Here is a 5,745-nt window from a genome sequence, read left to right as displayed (position 1 = left end):
TGATCTCCGGACCCGACCAATGAAAGGGCATCTCGGATAGACCTGGCGGTTCAGCAGGAGGATTCACCCTCTCCGAGTCTAAAAGTCTATTGGAGGGCCCCCTCCATCGCCGGGTACCGGCAATATCGTTGCATGTGTCGTCTTCGCCAGCACCGGAAACAACTCCCCATAAAAGGCCCCCGTGAGTATCGGTGAAATGTCTCTTCCGGTTCTGGACCCCCTCGGCCATAATCGAATTGCTCTATTGGCTGGGCTGGACCCTGCCGCTTTGGCGCACTAACTACCGGATTACCCTTTATCAAACGACAGTTTCTGGCAAATTTCCTGAAACATTTGGGTAATGCCAATTTCTCCCAGCCCCCCTCCCTGATCCTGGATCTCCGCCTGTCGGATCGTCACCGATGGCCTCTCTGGAACTCGACCCGGCCGACTCCACGAGGCCAGCCTGGCCGCGCACTCGGCCGCTTGGTGAACGGTGGGTGGATCCTGTAACTCCACTCGCGCTCGGACCTCAGGGTCAGGAAGAGCAGCTAAAAATTTCTCTAGTGCCAGTCTGTCCCATGCCTCCACTGTAAGGTCCCGATACGCGATCCTGACTGATTGGTAAATGTCCTGTGCCAGCTCCTGACTGTCTCACCCGGCTTTAATCTGCGGTGCTGGAGCTGGGCCCGCACCAGATCACAGTTTGCTGCAAACCCAAACCGACGGCTCAACGCCTCGCAAATGTGGGAGCTGGTCAACATCCCCTCCGCGATCACATTTAACACATCTGCGGCTGGTCCCCGCAACGTTGCCACCAAATTCCCTGTACGTTCCTGCTCATTCCACCCGTTTAGTCGGGAAATGCACTCAAATTGCGTCAGAAAAGCTTCAACGCTCCCTGACCCGTCGAAATTTACCAGGGGGATCACTTTTACGGTGGCCCGCTTCTCAGTTTCTCCCTTGTCCGAATCCAGCCCAGGGATCAAACACCCTTGTGGCTGCGTATCCAATTTCGGAGCCCACTGTGGCCAAAGATGTTTTGTGGTGAGGGTCTCATGGGTCAATTTTGCCTCCTGTTCCAAACGTTGAATGGACCGATTCACCTCTTCCCGCAGGATCTTCTGGGCCCGCACAACCTCCTCCAAAGCTCCGTCGCGAGTTTGTAGCTGCTCCTCAACCAACCCGGACACTCTACTTACAAAAGACGGCTCTACCAGGCCTTTATCCAAGACTTCATCTTGGCTCATAATTTTATCTTGTTCGTCCAAACGACCCTCCAATCCTTTTACCTCCTCCGCCAAATTCATCCCTTGCTTCCTCAGCTCTCCCCACTCTTCAACTTGCAGCTGCATACGAGCATCCACACAGGCACGATGACGTTCCAGGCTTTCATCCACTTTATCAACCCGAATGTTCGTTGCATCAATTTTATCTACCAATTTTTTTCGTATATTTTCCCCCTCCAATGTAATTTCTACCTTTGTTTCCTCCAATCTATCCTCGAATTTGCTTTGTATTTCTCCCAATTTAACATCCACACACTCCTGCATCTCAGTTTTCATTTTCTCCATCTTTTCCCCCAATTCATCCCTCATTAAATCAATCCGTGCACCCAACTGTTCCCCCATTACCCCCAATTCATCTGTCATTTCTGCCCTCTGTGCCGTCATTTCTTCCCTCTGTGTCACGAATTGATTTTCCATTTGTGCCGTCATTTCTGCCATTTGTGCCCCCTGTGCCGTCATTTTTGCCCCCTGTGCTGTAATTGCACTCATTAAACGTTCCAACATTGTCCAGATCGTCATCGTGCCGGTTTCCGGCGCTGCCGGCTCCGTTACGGGCGATGAAGCACGGTCCACGCTCGGAATGGGGGAGGTTCCAACCCTTCCCCCGTCTCTCCCTTCTTCCCCCGACTCGCTGCCAGACACGTGGCCTTCCTCCTCAAACATCTGCACATCCGCCATGGTGCAGAAGTCCCGTTTGCCGCCAATTAATTTAAATTTGAAAAATCCCGCCAAAATTTTCCTGCGCTCGCGCGCTTTTCTGTAGTGATTTTGTATTCCAATTCGTGGCGAGATTTTAATCTTGGTATATTCTCCCGATACCAAATATAATTTAGAGGGGTTCGAACATCCAACACCCTGACACCAATGTGACGTCCACGGGACTTGAACAGTCCCGCCAACGTAGAATGAGCCGAAACGATGGAGGCGGTTTATTTATTTATAACCCAAACATGGCGGTTCTAATCGCTCTACCGCAAACGGGACGAGGAAGGTGGCACGAGTCACTTTTCACTGAGTTGATGATGTTTATTTGTTTTTATTATTACCAGAAATAACAAGACTCGGCAAGAAGAGGGATCCGGGGCGATTCGACTGGATGGTGTGTGATCGGGCATGGGGAAAAACACAGACAATTCCAATGAATATACAGTTCTCAATCCCTCCAAGGCGCCAAGCACACACACACACACACACACACACACACACACACACACACACACACACACACACACACACACACACACACACACACACACACACACACACACACACACACACACAAAACGTAGCTATTTCTGGTGGTCAGGCTGGACCGTGGTGTGGACACAACTGTCCCTGGATCGGCGTCGGACGAGCTGGCCTTGCTCTCGTCAGGGGGGCAGGAGAAACCGTGGTGCTGTCGACCTCCTGGTCTTGGCCCAAGTCCGCTCACAGCCGCCAGGGAACCAGTTCTGGCGCCAAGTTGCGAGCAGGAGAGGGAGGCAGGTCCGCCCGCCGTTTGACCCCGTACTCCGAGTCAGCAGAACCCCAGAGCCAACCAAGGTGAGGCACGAGGCTCAGCAAGGCTCCAAGACATGATCAAGAACACGATCGAATCAGCACAACAACAAGGATGCTCCCCGCGCAACAGCCTCTACACCAAAAAAACACGATCTTTTGGTTGTAATCTTCTTCCTCTTCTCTTTTCGACCCCGAGCAGAACCTTTTTATCCTTGGTCCTCGTCACTTCAATCGAGCCGTTTATTGGCCCACCGCCATCGCCTTCCGCCAATCGTGATCACGGGGCGGAGCCATCCGCTGCACTGTCCTGTGACGTCACGGCCAGTCTTCAGAGAATACCAAAAGGGGTTTACGCAGACACACTTACCCTATCCCGTGTCCCTATCTAATTACATGACATTTATCATTTCCCCCTTGAAGAAATGAACATTTACTCGACAACTTATCACCACTGAATTGCTACTTATTACATCGAGATCCTGGTAAACTCGAACAGCATGGCATACCTAATTAAACATCCTAATTACCCTTTGAATGCATACCCCCCCTCAAACGTAACAATATATATATATATATATATATATATATATATATATATATATGTTAATACATACACATCGTTTTTGGCTCTTTCTCAAAGGTGAAAAATCACTTCAAAAATGATCAGATCCAGCTTTTGTGACGTCACATACACATTCCGATTTTCCTGTGTCTCTGCAGATTCTGTAGGACTGTCCAAATCTCATGTGAGTGTATACATTGATCCGTTTTCTCAAGCTACGAAATAAATTGCAATTTTAATTTGGTGTGCGTTTTCATTGCTTCTCAGTGGACATACATATATTGTTGTGGAGCCGCGCGTCGGCTGCGAGCACGACCGCTCGGTGGGGCAGTAGGGTCGACTCTACCGAACACCCGGAATCTGGATCGTACCTTTCGGAAAACTCCGAGGGTTCGGGTCCCTTACAGGACCGTGAATCGTCAATAATTCAACCACGTGGTACAGGGTTATTTGCCAAACTTCAAAATACCTAGTGGCCCACGTGGCGAACTACCGAGTATTCACACCCTCGACGGAACTCAAACGGGACGAGTCGTTTCCGTGCTCGACCCATGCGTAACCCGAGCGGATGGTTACCGAGGTCCCGTCAGTCCAAATGCACACAACTACGGCAACAATGGCCTTCTTAAATTCCCAAACACGCACCGTGTTAAACCAATGAAGAAAACACAGAACGAGCTGATACATTTAACAGGGGATTTATTTACAATAGGGAAAGGGGAGACACAGAGCAGAATTAACCCCGAATATAGTCATGCAATGTACAAAGAGCAAGCACTTAATTTCTACTTACAGACGGGCCCACAGACAGACAAACACACACACACACACACACACACACACACACACACACACACACACACACACACACACACACACACACACACACACACACACACACACACACACACACACACACACAAATGGACCCCAATGGTCTTTATTGAAGGCCTCCAGCTCGAGGACAGGTGAGCTAGAGACCAAAGCCTGCGCTTGGACCTGTCCACCTCGTGTGGTCTTTGACGATCTGGCTCGGTGAGACTCAAACCCGCAGCAACGATACCACTCCAAGCACCAGGGACGGAGGAAAAGCGCCGGACGCCAGGTGGACGAGACAAGAGACGACCCAAGCACTGCCAAGCCGACCAGACCAGACGAGTCGATCTCCGGCACCTCAAACCCGATCGCCCAACCCTGACGCTGTTTCCAAGGCCCTGGCATTCCTTATATTGCATTTCTCCTGCAGGCTGGGGTGTCGTGGGAAAGATCGCCGTCTGAGATATCTCACCTCTCATTGGTCGAGAGGCCGTGGGAAAGTTCGCCGTCTGAGATGTCTCGCCTCCCATTGGTCACGGGGAACATTCCATCTCTCTGGGGCGGAGTCGGAGCCATTACTGATAAACCTAATTTCCTCAATATCTGGAAAAATATGCATGATAATATCACGAATAAGGTGTCCATACCTATGTTTTCATGGTCAATCATCACACTGATACCCACATTATTGTTTGAAAATGTATAGTTTACCATGTAAATCTTTAGTTCACCCACTCAGTTAGCAACGCCATTGCGGAAAAACACATTTTCATTAATACCTGAAAAACACTGCATGATAATATCACAAATAAGGTGTCTATACCCATGTTTTTATGGTGAAATATTACAATGCCAACTCTCGTGCTTGAAAATGTTGAGTTCACCCTGAAAGTTGCCTACTGGAGTCGTACCATCTCTGTCTTTTGTTACAATGTGGCAAATAATGCATTGGTTTCTGTCCCTTTTTGTTATTTACAGATCATGGAAAATGACGCCCCGTTTGTATAATTTGCAAAGAAAGAGGAGAAAAGAAATGTGCCCTGAAGACGGACAAGGCATCTCTCACAAAGAAACTTGAAAGCAGACAGGAAGTATTTCTCGATGACAACAGTCTTCCCCCAATAACAGCCGCAGTGATTGATGGCGGTATTATCCTCCATGAAACCGTGCTGCAGCACATCAAGTCCACATATGCAACCATAGCAAAGGATCTTTTGGCAAAAGTATGTTTGTATCGTGGGGAGCAAATCCATTTAGTGCTCGACAAGTACCAGTCACCACCAATCAAAGATACCAAGCGAAACCTGCATCGTTCAACTACTCCTCAATCATTCATCATTACTGGACCTGACCAGGCTCAGCGACAGAGTGTCACAGAGTTACTCAAAAGTGGATCATTCAAGGAAGAGTTTGCCCAGTTTGTAATGGAGGAATGGAAGAAGCTCCAATATGGTTCAATTCTTGGAAAAAAAAACACTGCATCACATGGTGGTGTGTGTATGGAGATGAAGAACAACGAGGATGATGTGCTGTAAATAGAGGAACCAAAGCACCTCCAATGTCGACATGAAGAAGCTGACACACTCATTGCCTTTCACG

Source organism: Eptatretus burgeri, chromosome 7 (genome assembly GCF_056783735.1).
Source record: "Eptatretus burgeri isolate ZD-2024b chromosome 7, Ebu_testis_v1, whole genome shotgun sequence".
Lineage (NCBI taxonomy): Eukaryota > Metazoa > Chordata > Myxini > Myxiniformes > Myxinidae > Eptatretus > Eptatretus burgeri.
Note: the sequence above shows the minus strand (reverse complement) of the source record.